This window comes from Protopterus annectens, chromosome 7.part0 (genome assembly GCF_019279795.1).
Source record: "Protopterus annectens isolate FY-2018-M chromosome 7.part0, PAN1.0, whole genome shotgun sequence".
Taxonomy (NCBI): Eukaryota; Metazoa; Chordata; order Ceratodontiformes; family Protopteridae; genus Protopterus; species Protopterus annectens.
Genome location: NC_056739.1, coordinates 1,261,430,507 through 1,261,451,693, shown reverse-complemented (window position 1 = coordinate 1,261,451,693; position 21,187 = coordinate 1,261,430,507).

The window sequence follows — 21,187 nt, the reverse complement described above, 5'->3', positions numbered from 1 at the left end:
TACAGATCACAATGTTATTTGCAAACATCATAGTCCATGGGAACTCCTGTCTGATCTCGTCTGTCAACCTGTACATCACCATTGCAAATAAGAATGGGCTCAGAGCTGATCCTTGATGTAATCCCACCTCCACATTAAACGCATCTGTCACTCCCACCGCAGACCTCACCGCTGTCACACTACCCTCATACATATCTTGTACCACTCTTACGTACTTCTCTGACACTCCTGACTTCCTCATACAATACCACAACTCCTCTCTAGGCATCCTGTCATATGCTTTCTCTAAGTCTACAAAAACACAATACAACTCCTTCTGACCTTCTCTGTGCTTCTCCAACAACACTCTCAGAGCAAACATCGCATTTGTATTGCTCTTTCCTGGCATGAAATAATACTGCTGATCTTCTTAACCTTGCTTCCACTACTCTTTCCCATAACTTCATGCTGTGACTGATCAATTTAATCCCTCTGTAGTTACTACAGCTCTGCACATCACCCTTATTCTTAAAATTCGGTACCAAAACACTTTTTCTCCATTCCTCAGGCATCTCTCACTTTCAGAAATTTCATTAAATAATCTGGTTAAAAACTCCACTGCCATTTCACCTAAACACCTCCATGCTTCCACAGGTATGTCATCTGGACCAGCAGCCTTTCCATTCTTCATCCTCTTCATAGCTATCCTTACTTCCTCCTTGCTAATCCATTGCACTTCATGATTCACTATCAGCACATCATCCAACCTTCTCTCCCTCTCATTCTCTTCATTCATCAGCCCCTCAAAGTACTCTTTCCATCTGCTCAACACACTCTCTCCTCGCTAGTGAGTATGTTTTCCTCATTATCCTTTATCACCCTTACCTGCTGCACATCTTTCCTAGCTTGGTCCCTCTGTCTAGGAATCGGTACAGGTCATTTTCTCTCTCCTTAATGTCCAACCTTTCATACAACTCTTCATATGCCTTATCCTTAGCCTTCGCCACCTCTCTCTTTGCCATTCACCTCATCTCCTTATACTCCCATCTATTTTCTTCATCTCTCTGACAATCCCACTTCTTCTTTGCCAACCTCTTCCTCTGTATACTCTCCTGTACTTCCTCATTCCACCACCAGGTCTCCTTGTCGTCCATCCTCTGTCCAGATGTCATACCAAGCACCTTTCTAGCCATCTCCCTTACTAGCTCTGCTGTAGTTACCCAGCTATTTGGTATCAGTACACTCTTTAATATTACCTCAACAAACAAACTGTAACAAATGCCAAACTACTAGGAGTCGTGATATACAATAACCTAAAATTTGACCTGGATATCATTCAGGCCATCAAGAAAACTCACAAAAAACTGTGCTTCCTCTACCAAAACAATCCCTACCTCACAGTCTCTTCAAAAGAAACAAACAAATGCCTTAACATCATCATTACTTTTCCCCTCTTTTCTCTTTGCATCACTCATATTAACCAGCATTAAAGCCACCATACTAAATAAATTAGAGTCATGCTTTAGCAAAACAGCTAAGTTTGCAGCTAATGCATCCTACCATACACACCACTGCTTAATACAAATGCATCCTACCATACACACCACTGCTTAACACTAATGCATCATACCATACACACCACTGCTTGACACTAATGCATCCTACCGCACACACCACTGCTTAACACTAACGCATCCTGCTGTACACACCACTGCTTAACACTAATGCATCTTACCATACACACCACTGCTTAACACTAATGCATCATACCATACACACCACTGCTTAACACTAATGCATCCTACAGTACACACCACTGCTTAACACTAATGCATCCTACCGTACACACCACTGCTTAGCACTAAAGAAGCTCAGCTGGCTAGAACTACCTATTCACCTTACATTCACGCAACTTCAAATTGCCCACAAAATAGTACACAAACCACCCACATGCCCTTTTTAACAAAACATTCTCAAGCACTACTTCCCACCATACTGCCTAAACTCAGGTAATCAGAGCCTAGTAATAACTTCCAAATTCTGTAATATATTTGGAGACTCACTATACTCATCCTATGTCAGCAGGCAGTGGAACTCCCTACCTATTCCACTAAAACAGGACAGCTGTGCATCTAGCTTTAAGCACAGCCTAAAACAGCACCTAGACTCCTCCTAGCTCTGTTCTTGTTCACACCCTGACTGACTGACTCTCTCAGATCTCTAGACAATCACCAACTTTCCATCACGTCTACCTTATCCTGTAAATGAACTATATACTGCTTCTCATCGCCCCTTTCTAAATGAATTATGTATATTGCTGTATATATATATATATATATATATATATATATATATATATATATATATATAAATGCAACCTGCTTGTTATTGTATAACACTCCTACAGAAATCAAACTATATTAACCTCTGCCTTGATTATATTGCCCATTGCTTGATTCTTAAACCCCATTTCTGCTGTTAAGAAACTGAAATTCTTTTTTCTCTGTAATTTTTTGTATTTCTTGTAACCTTAATTAAGCTTTCCCCCTGCACCTCTTCGAAAAATGGGCCTGAGTGCCCAGTTGGACCATCCCTATCAACAAAAGTCAATAAATAAGTAAATAAAGACAGTAAATGCCTCATATAGTGTTGATTTGAGCAGCACAGTGACACAGTAGATAGTGCTGTCATCTCACAGCAAGAGGTTATCCAGTTCAATTGTCGGCTGGGGTACCTTCTGTGTGCAGTCTGCATGTTCTCCCTGTGTTTGTGTGGGTTTTCATCTGTTACTCCAGTTTCCTCCCACATTCCAAAGGAATACAGTACTTGGATTGGGCACTCTAAATCAATTATAGATGTGAGGGTGTGCATGTGTGGTATGGAAGAACAACTGCAGCACTTCTAGCTACCCAGCAATGTGAGCATCTGTCCAAGATGATTGTAATTGATGAAGTGATACCCTGACTCCTTGTGCAAAAATGGGAAGAAGAGGTTGTGAATGGATGGATATTATTGATTGTCAATGATGCATCAGACTTAGATATGTGGATTTGCTCCAAACTTCATGGATCTCTAATGATAAGAGTACAGTAACCAGAAAAACAAAATCACCACATTCTTAAAAGTTAAGAACTTATATCAAGTCATCCATCAGTCCATACAGGGGTAAAATACCTTTGATGGGCTGCATATAAAAAGAATGATACAGCAACTTAAGTAACTTAAGATATGCCCTTACCTCTTCCTGCTAATGATCACTTCATTGTTAAAACCAGCCTTGTCTTTTTGAATCTAGAAGGGTCTCTGTTGCTGGAGGGAGTTAGGTTTACATTCCTGTATATTACACTGAGTACAGGAAGTTATTGATCAAATTAAATATATGGAATTTTAAAGATCAAAAACATGAGAAAAGCACAATTGAATTCTGGGAAAAAATACAATTGAATTATGGGATACCTTAAAATAAAATAGCCTCCTTTAAGAAAATTAAAGAAACCATCAGCTTAAGGAAGGCAGGCTTGACTGGTAAACTGTCAACTGCTACTTAGCAAATGATTAACAAAAAAAAATACACTATACAAGATGTAAAAACAAACAGACTCACTTGTCACAAAAGGACTGTGTAATAGGTTAACTAAAAACATTAACATAAGCTTGAGAATGGATACAGTCTGATTTGAATAGTAGGTGGTCAGTAGCACTAATGACAGTTTTTATTACTTTAAAAAATTCAAATTGAATAATTAAAAATCATCTGTTTTAAGTTAAATTAAAAAAGGACATTAATAATAAATAAAACTTGTTGAACACCACTTCAGCAATTTTCTTTCTATAAAATATCATAAGGGTATCCTTACATGTACTGGTGTCAGGCATTTGCTGTAACTGGACTGGTGCTTCAGATTATTTGTTAAGTTTTTCTGCATTGCCGCCTACTTTTGAGCATTTTCTGGCTTGTTAAACTTGATTTCTGCATTGGTAACTGTATTTAGAACACAACCTAGAGCTGATTACTGAATTTTCTGCCTGCACTTATTTTTAAAATAGTTTTTTTCTTAAAGCTTGCATTTTATCTGTCTCTGGCCTAGCACTCAAGTGTGGGGTCATTTACTGCACTGTTCTAACTTGTTGATACTTGTGAACCTCTGCTTCCCTTAAAAAAAACAAAAAAATCTTGCTTTTTTCCCACTTTTCTGAGATTTAAAAAAGTTCAGTTACAGATTTGCTGTTCTGAACTGTTTGTAAGTTTCTTGGAGGCCATTGTTTGCTTGGGCTAAAGGGAAGTCTCTGTGTTCATCAGTGGCAGTGATAAACATTGAGCAGCCTGCCTGCCCCTGTGGGAGTGGTCACTGCCTTGAAACTGTAGTTTTATTGGCCATTTTGGGTCAATTCCTAACTCCTTGTTCTCCCTCTCTTAAAACCCTATTGCCTCGTGGTTTTGGCATCTTTTTGGACTTGTTGGCTGTTGGTGAAGCACCCACCAAGAGGAGAAAACGCTGAGAGAAGAAAGGAGCCACTTTTGAGATTTTAAGTATTTTGCTTCAGATTATTTGTTAAGTTTTTCTGCATTGCCGCCTACTTTTGAGCATTTTCTGGCTTGTTAAACTTGATTTCTGTGTTGGTAACTGTATTTAGAACACAACCTAGAGCTGATTACTGAATTTCCTGCCTGCACTTATTTTTTAAATCGTTTTTTTCTTAAAACTTGCATTTTATCTGTCTCTGGCCTAGCACTCAACTGTGGGGTCATTTACTGCACTGTTCTAACTTGTTGATACTTGTGAACCTCTGCTTTCCCTAAAAAAAAACAAAAAAACAAAACAATCTTGCTTTTTTCCCACTTTTCTGAGATTTAAAAAAGTTCAGTTACAGATTTGCTGTTCTGAACTGTTTGTAAGTTTCTTGGAGGCCATTGTTTGCTTGGGCTAAAGGGAAATCTCTGTGTTCATCAGTGGCAGTGATAAACATTGAGCAACCTGCCTGCCCCTGTGGGAGTGGTTACTGCCTTGAAATTGTAGTTTTATTGGCCATTTCGGGTCAGTTCCTAACTCCTTGATCTCCCTTTCTTAAAACCCTCTTTTGCGCGGTTTTGCACGTTTTTGCGCATAGCACAACATCGGGCAGTGCCGCCTAATTGGGTTTAAACTATTTCTGGCTCCACAAAGTCTGCTCTTCACTTTTTCCCTTAGAACTGCTCTATCTCTCAAATTAAACACCATATTCTCATTCTAAGGCCCTCACTGGTCCAAATAAGTAATTTTACAAGTTAGCACTAATAAACCATAAGCACTACTTACTCTTATACTCTCTACGATTACCTTGTTCCCTATTGGTCCGTTTTAATTCAGTTCCCTATATTACTCTAGCATGTCCAAAGGTCAGTCAATGGGTTCCTCTCCAGTCCAGCTGGTGAATCTGGGAATTTTGAGGCAATGTTACAACTGTCTCATGTACACGGACAACCCTCTCCTCCTCCAAACAGGTTCAAATATATGTGAGAGATGCAACCATATAGCCAAACTGGAGGCTGAGCTCTCTCATCTCAAAACTGGTGTAACCAATCAGGAGGAGAAGGTAACCTCACACAACACAATTCCAATATCACATAGTCCAACCACAACAGCGAACCAAACACATAAAAACACAAAAACATACTTGGGGGCTCTAAATAAAAATCTACCTAAGCAACAGAGACCTCCAAAGCAGACATCCAAGCAAACGCTACCCCAAAACAAAACACGTACAACACATAGCACACAAAGTCAGTGTGCCAAGCAGTCACAGCCCTTAAGGCTGAATAACACACCTGATACTCTTGTAATAGGTGACTCTATTGTCAGACACACTGACGTCCCGCTCACCAGGCTGAATAAAGAGAAGGTCACAGTGAGCTGCCTGTCGGGCACTAGGATCCGCCATATAATGCAAGCACTCAGGTCACTCCAAAGCAAATACAAATATGACTCAGTCATTGTACATGCTGGCGTGAATGACCTGAGACGTACCTCCCTCGACTACATGAAAAGAGACATAGAAGAGCTCTCTGATCATGTAGCCCAGGCCGGTATGACCCTGACCTTGAGCAGCATCTTACCCTCACCTAGAATGATGCCACAGTATAAAGACAAAATGATCGATTTTAACAATTGGCTAAAATTTTGGTGTCATTCAAAGGGGATCCAGTGTCTGTCAGCCTGGGATGACATGCTCGACAAGCCACGTTGCTTCACTAGGGACAGCTTGCAACTGTCACCCCTGGGCTTTCGGATATTGGCAAAGGCTCTTGCCACCCCCATAGTGCCTTTTTTAGGCAAGGCTCAAAAATCAAACCCACCTCCATAGACAGCACAAGGAACAAGAAACTAAGGGTAATGCTGCTAAACGCCAGATGTCTTAACCTCAAGATGCATGCACTTGAAGCTCTCCTCAGTATGGAGAACATCGATATCTGTGCAGTGACAGAAACCTGGTTCAAGGCTCCAGAGAGCACCCCAGCACTACCAGGTTATACCTCATATCATGTTTTTCGGCCCCAAAACCCGGACCGAACCACAAAAGGAGGGGGAGTTTCCATATTTATCAAGGATATCCACACCTCCAGGTTAGTGGCATTGCACGAAGTATCGGAGACCATCCATGTGCAACTGACAGTGGGCAAGACTGCTTTTCAGTTTATAGCATCCTACAGACCACCCTCTCAAAGTCAGGAATCCCATTTGGCTTTCCTGAAAACATTGGAGAACATGAAGATCTCTCTGAACACCATTATATTGGGCGACTTCTACTACCCAAACATAGACTGGGAGCATTACTCAAGCCCCAGCACCTTAGCCCAAAGGTTCCTGGAATTTATAAACTTAAATGCTATGGAACAACTAGTCACCACTCCCACAAGAGGGGAAAACATACTAGACCTGATCATTACCAACATGGGGACTCTATGCTCCATACCAGAAGTATATCCCTCATTGGTAAGATCAGACCATAAATTAATTTCACTGGATATCCATATCCCGACCCCACCCCCAGCCCAGAAAACCACAGTGAAAAACTTCTCAAAAGCGAACTTCACACTTCTCAAAATCAAAGTGGAATCCTTCAAGGCCCCAGAGCCAGTGGAAACTACGGCCCAAACTGCAGAATCCTATATAAATGCATTCTACGGACATCTCCCTTTGCTCTGGAACAGAATTCCAATTCATGTTAGACAGAGCACCTCACTGACTCTCTTCAAGAAGAATCTTGATGAGTGGATGGGGGATCGTAGGTTTGTCCCGGGGATTACTTCCGTGTCACTATTAGACAGAGGCACAGTAAACTAAACTTTAAAAAGGGCACAGTATACTCAAATCAAGGGGTGGCGTAAGCCAAACACAATCGGGCTAGGCTTATAAATGCCCCAGGGCAGATAGCCTAGTATGAACCTATGAACCTATGAATACAGGCATTTTATTACCATTAAGAAGAGCTCTGTGCACCAACAGTCCTAGATGATATGATGGAATGTCCAACTGAGACTTTTGAACTCTTGGACCCGCACCTGGCCTTTGGCATTGATATTCACCAGTAGTTATGTAAGAACTGTAATTTTTATAGACCTATCAGTCTCTTTCCTTCCACCAAGGAACTTACGGAAACATGACTACTAATTAGATTAAGAACAAAGTGGAGGGACAACATCGTTTTTGACATTTATCAACCTGATTATTGTAAGGTGGACCACAAAACACCTGTAATACATTTTTCTACAATGGAGTTATTAAAATGCCCTGAAAGTGCATGTACTTTATTTGGATTTTCTAGTGTCTTTGATACTGTAGAATACACCCTCCTACTGGTTAAAACAAGAAATGTTTCTGTATCAGTTGCACACTGCCACATTAGTTGGCAAAATGGCCCTGTGCCAGTCAGTGGTGTTTGGGTCTGAAAGGAGAGTATGAAGAGTGGGAGGATATCAACCAGAGGGTACCTCAGTGTTCACTCCTAGCCCCTGCTTATTTACCATTTAACAGAGTGGACCATTTTCTACTCCATATACACAGATTGCATTAAGATCAAAGCATTCTCCTAGGTTTGCAAGATCAAACACCTTTTCCAGAGGAATATTTAACTACTCTTTTAAACTATCAAGATTTCTACTACAGTGCAGTAACTAAAAGGCATGTTAGGGGTATATTAAGAACAATTCCATTTTTCTCTAATAACCATCTCAACAAAATACGTATTTACTTTAAAAAATAGTCCACCATGTGCTTATTGCTCCCACTGTACGTGTCATTAAACCTGTTCCTGATAACCATACCACGCGTGCACTATTTAGACATGTAAGTATAATATCACTCCCTAAAACATCAGGCCCAAAGGTGTTGAGGACATTTGACCCTACTATTAACCTGAGGTCTATTATCTCTTTGAAAAACTCATTTATGAGCACATACTTGAGTACCTCACAAAATGTGCCATTCTGAAAGCTAAGCAATATGGCTCCAGGACCAGCTGTAGCACCACTGCAGCCATATTTATTCTTGCCAATAACATATACTACAACCTGAAAAGATAAAGTTCACAGGCCTATATTTGTTGACTTAAAAATAGCCTTTGAATGTAATGATCATATCACGTTCATATCAAAACTAGGACAGAGCAGATTTTCTGATGAAGTCAGTGTCTGGTTCAAAAACAACCTTTTAATTAGAACATTTATCATCAACTTAGATCAAGAGAACACAAGTATTGTAAATATAGGTATTCCACAGTGGTCTGTTCTTGGCTCCTTCTGTTCTCACTCTTCATTAATAATCTGCTATGACAACTGCTTAACCATAATTGTCTTCTTTATGTTGATGACTTAGTAATTATTAGGGTAACACTTTCTGTTTTTAAAATCAACTCACCTCTGTAAAATGACTTCAGCAACCTCTGGAATGGGCTATCATTAAGCAAGAGGGGAAAACATACTAGACCTGATCATTTCCAACATGGGGACTCTATGCTCCATACCATAAGTATATCCCTCATTGGTAAGATCAGACCATAAATTAATTTCACTGGATATCCATATCCCGACAACACCCCCAGCCCAGAAAACCACAGTGAAAAGCTTCTCAAAAGCGAACTTCACACTTCTCAAAACCGAAGTGGAATCCTTCAAGGCCCCAGGGCCAGTGGAAACTACGGCCCAAACTGCAGAATCCTATATAAATGCATTCTACGGACATCTCCAGGAATGCATGGAACATGCTATCCCAAACAAAATCAAGACCCAATCATCCAAAGGCAGGCGTCCAGTCTGGTGGACCCCAGCCATAAATAAACTGTACAACAGAAGGAGGAAGCTACTACATGATAGAGCAAAATCCCTAAAAGGGAAGGCAACTCTGATCAGTACTAACAAAAAATTACGATCCCTCATAAAATCCTCCAAGGCCAGCTTCGAGAGAAAAATTGCACAGGACACTAAAGACAATCATAAGGCTTTTTTCAGTTATGTTAGGAACCTGGGATGCAACTCCCAGACTTGTTCTGAGTTGATTCTAAGCGACAAAAAATACACTGAACCCACAGACATCGCCAATATCCTGGCAGACAGGTTCAGTGCAAGCTTCTCCCCCCCCTCCCCCCCAAAAGAGCAAGTATCTATCCCGGTAGAGTGCAGCCTCCCAAACATCTATGATGCACAGGTGAAGGCCGCCCTCTCCAAAGCAAAAAACACTGCTTCTATCGGACCAGATGGCATCCCGGGTTGCGTCCTACATGAACTCCAAGAAAAACTAATCCCTCAAGTAAAACTGCTGTACAATCTCAGCCTCACTACAGGATATGTGCCCAAAGAATGGCGTACAGCAACAGTGGTCCCACTCCACAAAGGTGGCGCTTCTGTGGACCCTGGAAACTATCGCCCCATAAGCCTGACTAGCCTAGTCTGCAAGGCTATGGAGAGGATCATCATGGAACTCATAAACAAAGACATTGGGGACCTACAGACACTAGATCCTACCCAATTTGGCTTCGTCAAGGGCAGATCCTGCCTTTTGAACCTGGTCAACTTCTTCAAAACAGTCACCAAGGCCATAGATGAAGGGAAGGTAGTCCACACAGCCTATCTGGACCTCGTAAAGGCATTTGACACAATACCCCACTCGGGCATCATAGATAAGCTATCCAGCCTAAATATAAACCCCTATGTCACAAGATGGGTCGCAAACTGGCTCAAAGACAGAACCCACAGAGTCAGAGTTGCTGGAGCCATGTCAGACTCGAAACCGGTCACAAGTGGCATCCCACAAGGTTCTGTCCTGGGACCTCTCTTGTTCGGTATTTACTTTTCTGAGGTACAGGCCAACGTGGGAGGACTATGGCTCACCAAGTTCGCAGATGACTGCAAAGTGGGCGCCATAATCGACTCTCCAGCTGACACAAACATCCTTCAAAAAGGTCTCGCAGAGACAGATAACTGGTGCCAGAGCCATGGTCTAAAGCTAAATGCCAAAAAGTGTATAGTCATACCCATTGGCAAAAACAATGTGCCCACAAATTACCACATTGGTGGTAACCCATTAAGTACAGAGAAAGTAATTAGGGATCTGGGGACCCAAGTTGATAGCAATCTCTCCTTTGACAACCACATTGCCAAAGTGGTTAGAAAGACCTTCTACATAGCCCATCTCATCATGAAAGGATTCACATCTAGATCAAGAGAGTTAATCGTGTCCCTTTATTCATCCCTCATCAGGCCCGTCATAGAATACAATGCCCCCTTTGGGATGTACCTTACTCGACACCTGCAGCAATTAGAAAGACCCCAAAAGTACCTCACCAGGAGGATCAAGGGACTCAAACAGATGCCATATGCTGATCGGTTAAAAAACTCCAGCTCTACTCAGTTGCATACCGCCTACTTGAGGCGATCTATGCCTGACATATAAAGCTATGTTCAACCCAGAATTAATGGACATGCTCCACCTCAGTAAATCTAAATCCCTTAGAGCCACGTGATCGAGGGACTTGAACCGCAGCACAGAAATAAATAGAACATGCTGGAGGGACAGATTCATAACACAGAGGCTCCCTTTGCTCTGGAATAGAATTCCAATTCATGTTAGGCAGAGCACCTCACTGACTCTCTTCAAGAAGAATCTTGATGAGTGGATGGGGGATCGTAGGTTTGTCCCGGGGATTACTTCCGTGTCACTATTAGACAGAGGCACAGTAAACTAAACTTTAAAAAGGGCACAGTATACTCAAATCAAGGGGTGGCGTAAGCAAACACAATTGGGCTAGGCTTATAAATGCCCCAGGGCAGATAGCCTAGTATGAACCTATGAACCTATGAATACAGGCATTTTATTACCATTAAGAAGAGCTCTGTGCACCAACAGTCCTAGATGCAAGGGCGCCCGCAGGCAGGTGCAAGGGGGTGCACTTGCACCCCCCTGGAATCGGCTGATTAGTTAATCTTCTCTTAGTTTAAAATTTAAAAAAAATATATTTTTTATTTTTAGGGCGTTCTTCTTTAAGAACGCCCTTCAAGTCCAGGCACAGATGCGTGCTGACATCATCACTCAGTGCGCATACTTTCGGTTTTGCGAGCGGGAATGAAACGCACAGTTTCAGGTTTGTGAGCCGGAACTGAAACAGACGGTTTCAGTTTTGCGATGGGTTTACCTTAGCTGCGACTGGAGGAGGACTGAAGATGGAGTCAGATCAGCGAGCAGTGAAACAGAGCTGTGGGTTTACTTTAGCTGAGGACTTCACGAGAGATAACAGGGACGCTTGTCAGTGTGAGTAAGGTGTGTGTGTGTGTCATACATCTAGAAGAAGAACCCAAAGATGGATCTTTATCCTGTTTTAGTAAAGGACAAATTGTGTATGTTTCCATGATGGATTTATGTTAAATGCAGTTTAGTCTCTGTAAATGTTTTCTGTAAGAGAGGTAAAACACTGTGAGGTAATATTTTATATAATTAAAAAAAAGTGATGCTGTCATTACTTGGAGCTTCATTTTCCTTCAACCTTTTATTTTGCGCCTTTATTTCTATTAACAAATGTTATATACTTTTTTCTGTTTCCTTGTTTAAAAGGCATCAATTACTTTTTCATTTCTAAGCAACTGTTCTGCTCTTTAATTTTCTAATAGTGTTTTTTTTCTTCCTCATCTGTACATTTCCTGTTACTACCAGGGCCCCAGTGCAGTTATCAAACCTAGAATGTCTGCAATAGTGAATAATTTAGTAAACTTTAATGACTTTCTTAATCTTAGAAACAGCATGTGAGTTATCAAACCTAGAATGTCTGCAATAGTGAAGAATTTAGTAAACTTTAATGACTTTCTTAATCTTGGAAACAGCATGTGTACCCTGGTACACATGCTGTTTCTAAGATTAAGAAAGTCATTAAAGTTTACTAAATTCTTCACTATTGCAGACATTCTAGGTTTGATAACTGCACTGGTATCATTTTCTTTAAGTATACCATTAAAGTTTCTTGTCATTATTATGTTTTCTTCCATATCTGAAGTAAAAATTTTTGGATACTTTCTAGAGAATTTAGCTCCAATTCCCAGAATCTAGTATGTTTGCTAAGGTTAATATTCTGTTTTGATATTGAACAGCATAGCAGTGCAATGTTTTGCATCATTGCCTCATAGCAAGAGGTTCTACAGCTTGATTCTTGGCTGTGGTGCCTTCTGTGCACAGTCTGCATGTCCTCCCTGCATTTGTGCGAGTTTCCTCTGGGTGCTCCTGTTTCCTACCATGTTACATTTGAATATCAGACTTCATATTCTTCAGAAAGTGTATGGTAACACAAAAGCTTTTATTATAGCAATTTTCTAAGTGTATAAGATGGTTATTTGAAGTTTGTCCCCATTTTTGGGACTGTTTTCCCCCATTATTGTCTTCATCCAGGTTTTGTGCTAAGGTTGAGAGCTATGGTAAGAACTGAATATGTTTGGGGGCTATATTCCCCCATTACTAGCTTTGTCCGGTTGTTTTTTGCTAAGAGGTTGATAAGAGGTATGTTGAGAACTGAATTCACTGAATGTTTGGGGGCTGTATTCACCCATTATTGGCTTTGTTCAGGTGTTTTGTGCTAAGAGGTTGACAGCTGTGCTATGGTGAGAACTGGATTCACTAGATGGTAGCCATTTAAGTTTCCATCTTCCTCTTTCACAAAACAGCTTATTTGGCATAGTGGTATGTTGCTCTGTTTTGCACAAGGTCCCCTGGGTTCAAGATGTGGCAGTGAAATGTATGGTGGTAACGCAGCATTTTATTCTAGCAACTTTCCAACATTAACAAGCAATGTTTAAAATGTGTCCCTGGTTTTTGGCCTTTTGTCCACCCCCAATAAATTTTGGCTTTTTCTAGATTTCTTGTGCTGCAAAGTTCAGAGATACAGCTGAGTGTCGAGTAGATTTTACAAGGAGATGAGAGCTGCAGGGGAACAAAAGTTTAATGCTGTTTATGCTTAGTCTGCTTGCATTGTTAATAGCACAACAGGTTGCTTTTGATGCTCAAGGTTGTGGGTTCTACTCCCACAGTAGTTAGATGCATTGCTGATGCTGTACTGTGTTATACAAGGGGTGGATGCTGCAGTCCTTTTTGGCAAAGATACCTAGTAACTATGAACCTGTTATCAGTTTGCTATCCATTCCCTATTGTGGTATTACTAGCTTATCATTTTTTTAATACATGCAACATAGGCAATTTATTCTTCAAGGGCAAGTCATGACATATAAACTTCATATAAACTTGTTTGTTAGCAGCAATCTCTTTATTAGTTACAGATTTCTTTAATGTGGATTTTACTACTTCAGAGATTGTGCATATATACTGGTGGACTATAGAAGGTTGAGTAGACTTATTTATGATGTAAATGTTCCGAATTGGGCAGTTTTGTCATTTGGTGTATGCATTTTGTTTCATTGTTTACTGGAAAAATGCTCAAAACAATACATTTAAAATGCCCTCTAACAAGTGTACTATATTGTACAAGGAATATAATGTAATGCAGTCAGGAAGGTGTATCAAAGAGCATGTGTATGTTTCACGTTCAAGGTGCCTATGATTTTGAAAATAGCCCAAACTTAATCTTTATCTGCCACTGGCAAAATGTATTTTCTTTGAATGTGGGTTTCAATTCAATGCTGTTTCAATGCATGTGAGTTTCAAGGGCAGAGAAGTTTTAATGCTAAGTCTATTTTCATTGTGAGACTGCATTGCTTTGCTTAACAGATATTAGGGTTTGTGCTGTAAAATGCAAAATAAAACTTTCAAATGAAATCTAAATCATTGCAGAAGTAAAGCAGTATGCACATTACAGTGTTTATGGTAAATGGGGCAAAATAAACAAGGAATGGGATATTGGAATGGCTGCAGGGGGGGAGGCTCCATTCGACCATGATTTTGTGAGGGGGGGGAGGGTAGCAAACTTAGACAGCCCCGGTTGAACTATACCTCTCAGTTGTCCATATTTTTGCAGAATGAATTGATATTTGCTTCTTATTTTTGGTTTGTTCCTCATACAATGTGTGATTTTCTAGCAAGTAATTTAGGAATGAAGTCACTAAATGGGAGACATTGAGTTTCAGATGTCATAACCTTCAGAAAAATGTATGCTAATGCAAAACCTGTTCTATCACTTGTCTTAAGTTTATACAAGAGCAATTTTTAGTAGTGTTTGTGTTCCCCAATATTTGACCCTGTCCAGATTTCCTGCATTAAGAGGTTGAGAGGTATGTGCAAATCGCTTTGTAGGTGTAGGAATATCCAAACCTCTCCATTGCCCCCAATTTTGGCTCAAAATGTTGCTCTCCCCTAATAATCCCTCCTCAAAATGGCAATTTTGGAAGAAAACATGATTGAAGTCTCCTAGAATAATGGTATTGGCTTAATGCATAGGGACACCATATTAGTTAGGTAGGAGATATGGACTGATGGGGTACATAGAGGGGACCTATAGTTAGGTATGACACAGTAAGGAGTTTTGTTAATGCTAAGTTGGATGTAGAGGAATTCCACGTCATTATCTCACCTAGCAAGTCTGGAGATGAATTGTTCTTTAAGAATATGCAGATACCATCACCCTTTCATCTAAGCTGGTAGACCTGAACTTGTGGCAGGTATTGAAATCCTGCATTAAAGGAGTGCTGTCATCGGTCTTGAACCAGGTCTCTGTGATGAGCAGGTATTGAAATCCTGCATTAAAGGGGTGCTGTCATCGGTCTTGAACCAGGTCTCTGATGTTTTCCAGGGGAAGCAGTGCTTGTAAAGAGTGGACTTTTTAGGTTAGCCTCTGAAAAGGAAACTTGTTATTTTCTAATTCATGTAGCTATAAAATTCAGTATAAAAACTGTAAAAGTTTCTGAATGCAAACACTATTTATTAAAGCAGCATTACGGTAGGGAGTAGTTCAGTACAGAGAGATTCAACCTTTATACCTTTCTGTCAAAAACCAACACCATGGTCACACAGAGTTTACAGTTGTAACTTTGAAAAAAATCTGTTTTATGTATTTCTTGCACTAAGAAGTTGGTGTGTGTGTGTGGTAGCATACCCCTCAGCTGTCCAGGTTTTTGCAGAATGTCCAGATTTTTGCCCCATATTCCTTCTAAAAAGGATTGAAGTTGCTAAATAATGAGACATTTCAGTTTTAGACGTCATATCATTTAGGAAAATGCATACTAACACAAATCCTGTTACTCTTGTAATTTTCTAAGTTTATGAGAGCCATATTTATAATCCTTCCCTATTTATTTTAGGCTTTGTCCAGATTTCTTGCACTAAGATTGAGGCCTTGAGGGGTGTGGTATGTTTGTGAGAGAGAGAAAGTGAAATGCCCAAGTTAAGTTAGCAGGTGGAATTTATTTTCAAGTGCATTTTCAAGGAACTGTGAGTTTTAAGGGAAGTGAAGTTTACTGCTGCTCATGCCAAGTCTATTTACAATGTGCAACTGTTTTGTTTAGCAAATGGTATCTCTATTGTGGTATAAAGTTTTAAAGCTATGTTAGTAGCACCACAAGTAGAATATTTGCATCTTAATGTAGAGGCTTGAGGTTAGATTCCTACAGCATGTACATTTGTATGCTGCAGTCCTGAAGATGTCCTTCTTTGGATGAGATGCCTAATAACTATGAACCTGTTTTTCAGCTTGCCATCCATTTTCTATTGCAATATACCAGCTTACCATTTTTTTAATTTAACATAGGCAATTTATGTTTTGACAGCAGCAGGCACTGAATTTGTAGATGAAACACTGAAATATACAGTTGTTTTCTAGCAACAACATCTTCATTAGTTTCAGATATCTTTAATGTGGAATTATTCAGATTACTTTTACTTTGGCAGAGACACTCAGACAAGTGTTGCTGTATAATACAAGGGATATAATTCAATCAGGTAAATCAAATAACTTTTGCATGGCCCTAACAGTGTGCAAGGAGACTATTGCTTGAAAACAGTTCAAAGGTAAATAACCTGCCATTGGCCAGATGCATTTTCTTTGAATGTGGGTTTCAATGCTGTTTCATTGAATGTGAGTTTCAAAAGTAGAGAAGCTTTAATGCCAAGTCTGTTTTCATTGTAAGACTATTGCTTTGTTTAGGTTTATTAAATGTCTGTGTTTGGGCTATAATGTTTGAAATAAAAGTTGTAAATTAAATCCAACTGCCTGTAATCATTGTAGAATTAAAGCATAAAACAGTATGCACACAGATTTGAACAGTGTCTACAGCAAATGGGGAGAAATAGCCAAGTAATGGGACACTGGAATGGCTGTGTGGGCGGGGCTTGGGGTGGGTGGACTTGGGCGTGGCTATGTTGGCAGGGGGCGGGGAGAGCTATGTGGGTGGGGCTCTGGGTTTGCACCCCCCTGCAAAAAATCCTGCGGGCTCCCTTGCCTAGATGATATGATGGAATGTCCAACTGAGACTTTTGAACTCTTGGACCCGCACCTGGCCTTTGGCATTGATATTCACCAGTAGTTATGTAAGAACTGTAATTTTTATAGACCTATCAGTCTCTTTCCTTCCACCAAGGAACTTACGGAAACATGACTACTAATTAGATTAAGAACAAAGTGGAGGGACAACATCGTTTTTGACATTTATCAACCTGATTATTGTAAGGTGGACCACTAAACACCTGTAATACATTTTTCTACAATGGAGTTATTAAAATGTCCTGAAAGTGCATGTACTTTATTTGGATTTTCTAGTGTCTTTGATACTGTAGAATACACCCTCCTACTGGTTAAAAGAAGAAATGTTTCTACATCAGTTGCACACTGCCACATTAGTTGGCAAAATGGCCCTGTGCCAGTCAGTGGTGTTTGGGTCTGAAAGGAGAGTATGAAGAGTGGGAGGATATCAACCAGAGGGTACCTCAGGGTTCACTCCTAGCCCCTGCTTATTTACCATTTAACAGAGTGGACCATTTTCTACTCCATATACACAGATTGCATTAAGATCAAAGCATTCTCCTAGGTTTGCAAGATCAAACACCTTTTCCAGAGGAATATTTAACTACTCTTTTAAACTATCAAGATTTCTACTACAGTGCAGTAACTAAAAGGCATGTTAGGGGTATATTATGAACAATTCCATTCTTCTCTAATAACCATCTCAACAAAATACATATTTACTTTAAAAAATAGTCCACCATGTGCTTATTGCTCCCACTGTACGTGTCATTAAACCTGTTCCTGATAACCATACCACGCGTGCACTATTTAGACATGTAAGTATAATATCACTCCCTAAAACATCAGGCCCAAAAGTGTTGAGGACATTTGACCCTACTATTAACCTGGGGTCTATTATCTCTTTGAAAAACTCATTTATGAACACATACTTGAGTACCTCACACAATGTGCCATTCTGAAAGCTAAGCAATATGGCTCCAGGCCCAGCTGTAGCACCACTGCAGCCATATTTATTCTTGCCAATAACATATACTACAACCTGAAAAGATAAAGTTCACAGGCCTATATTTGTTGACTTAAAAATAGCCTTTGAATGTAATGATCATAACACGTTCATATCAAAACTGGAACAGAGCAGATTTTCTGATGAAGTCAGTGTCTGGTTCAAAAACAACCTTTTAATTAGAACATTTATCATCAACTTAGATCAAGAGAACACAAGTGTTGTAAATATAGGTATTCCACAGTGGTCTGTTCTTGGCTCCTTCTGTTCTCACTCTTCATTAATAATCTGCTATGACAACTGCTTAACCATAATTGTCTTCTTTATGTTGATGACTTAGTAATTATTAGGGTAACACTTTCTGTTTTTAAAATCAACTCACCTCTGTAAAATGACTTCAGCAACCTCTGGAATGGGCTATCATTAAGCAAGAGGGGAAAACATACTAGACCTGATCATTACCAACATGGGGACTCTATGCTCCATACCAGAAGTATATCCCTCATTGGTAAGATCAGACCATAAATTAATTTCACTGGATATCCATATCCCGACCCCACCCCCAGCCCAGAAAACCACAGTGAAAAGCTTCTCAAAAGCGAACTTCACACTTCTCAAAACCGAAGTGGAATCCTTCAAGGCCCCAGGGCCAGTGGAAACTACGGCCCAAACTGCAGAATCCTATATAAATGCATTCTACGGACATCTCCAGGAATGCATGGATCATGCTATCCCAAACAAAATCAAGACCCAATCATCCAAAGGCAGGCGTCCAGTCTGGTGGACCCCAGCCATAAATAAACTGTACAACAGAAGGAGGAAGCTACTACATGATAGAGCAAAATCCCTAAAAGGGAAGGGATCTCTGATCAGTACTAACAAAAAATTACGATCCCTCATAAAATCCTCCAAGGCCAGCTTCGAGAGAAAAATTGCACAGGACACTAAAGACAATCATAAGGCTTTTTTCAGTTATGTTAGGAACCTGGGATGCAACTCCCAGACTTGTTCTGAGTTGATTCTAAGCGACAAAAAATACACTGAACCCACAGACATCGCCAATATCCTGGCAGACAGGTTCAGTGCAAACTCCCCCCCCCCTCCCCCCAAAAGAGCAAGTATCTATCCCGGCAGAGTGCAGCCTCCCAAACATCTCTGATGCACAGGTGAAGGCCGCCCTCTCCAAAGCAAAAAACACTGCTTCTATGGGACCAGATGGCATCCCGGGTTGCGTCCTACATGAACTCCAAGAAGAACTAATCCCTCAAGTAAAACTGCTGTACAATCTCAGCCTCACTACAGGATATGTGCCCAAAGAATGGCGTACAGCAACAGTGGTCCCACTCCACAAAGGTGGCGCTTCTGTGGACCCTGGAAACTATCGCCCCATAAGCCTGACTAGCCTTGTCTGCAAGGCTATGGAGAGGATCATCATGGAACTCATAAACAAAGACATTGGGGACCTACAGACACTAGATCCTACCCAATTTGGCTTCATCAAGGGCAGATCCTGCCTTTTGAAACTGGTCAACTTCTTCGAAACAGTCACCAAGGCCATAGATGAAGGGAAGGTAGTCCACACAGCCTATCTGGACCTCGTAAAGGCATTTGACACAATACCCCACTCGGGCATCATAGATAAGCTATCCAGCCTAAATATAAACCCCTATGTCACAAGATGGGTCGCAAACTGGCTCAAAGACAGAACCCACAGAGTCAGAGTTGCTGGAGCCATGTCAGACTCGAAACCGGTCACAAGTGGCATCCCACAACATTCTGTCCTGGGACCTCTCTTGTTCGGTATTTACTTTTCTGAGGTACAGGCCAACGTGGGAGGACTATGGCTCACCAAGTTCGCATATGACTGCAAACTGGGCGCCATAATCGACTCTCCAGCTGACACAAACATCCTTCAAAAAGGTCTCGCAGAGACAGATAACTGGTGCCAGAGCCATGGTCTAAAGCTAAATGCCAAAAAGTGTATAGTCATACCCTTTGGCAAAAACAATGTGCCCACAAATTACCACATTGGTGGTAACCCATTAAGTACAGAGAAAGTAATTAGGGATCTGGGGACCCAAGTTGATAGCAATCTCTCCTTTGACAACCACATTGCCAAAGTGTTTAGAAAGACCTTCTACATAGCCCACCTCATCATGAAAGGATTCACATCTAGATCAAGAGAGTTAATCGTGTCCCTTTATTCATCCCTCATCAGGCCCATCATAGAATACAATGCCCCCTTTGGGATGTACCTTACTCGACACCTTCAGCAATTAGAAAGACCCCAAAAGTACCTCACCAGGAGGATCAAGGGACTCAAACAGATGCCATATGCTGATCGGTTAAAAAAACTCCAACTCTACTCAGTTGCATACCGCCTACTTGAGGCGATCTATGCCTGACATATAAAGCTATGTTCAACCCAGAATTAATGGACATGCTCCACCTCAGTAAATCTAAATCCCTTAGAGCCACGTGATCGAGGGACTTGAACCGCAGCACAGAAATAAATAGAACATGCTGGAGGGACAGATTCATAACACAGAGGCTCCCTTCACTCTGGAATAGAATTCCAATTCATGTTAGGCAGAGCACCTCACTGACTCTCTTCAAGAAGAATCTTGATGAGTGGATGGGGTGTCATAGGTTTGTCCCGGGGATTACTTCCGTGTCACTATTAGACAGAGGCACAGTAAACTAAACTTTAAAAAGGGCACAGTATACTCAAATCAAGGGGTGGCGTAAGCCAAACACAATCGGGCTAGGCTTATAAATGCCCCAGGGCAGATAGCCTAGTATGAACCTATGAACCTATGAATACAGGCATTTTATTACCATTAAGAAGAGCTCTGTGCACCAACAGTCCTAGATGATATGATGGAATGTCCAACTGAGACTTTTGAACTCTTGGACCCGCACCTGGCCTTTGGCATTGATATTCACCAGTAGTTATGTAAGAACTGTAATTTTTATAGACCTATCAGTCTCTTTCCTTCCACCAAGGATCTTACGGAAACATGACTACTAATTAGATTAAGAACAAAGTGGAGGGACAACATCGTTTTTGACATTTATCAACCTGATTATTGTAAGGTGGACCACTAAACACCTGTAATACATTTTTCTACAATGGAGTTATTAAAATGTCCTGAAAGTGCATGTACTTTATTTGGATTTTCTAGTGTCTTTGATACTGTAGAATACACCCTCCTACTGGTTAAAAGAAGAAATGTTTCTGTATCAGTTGCACACTGCCACATTAGTTGGCAAAATGGCCCTGTG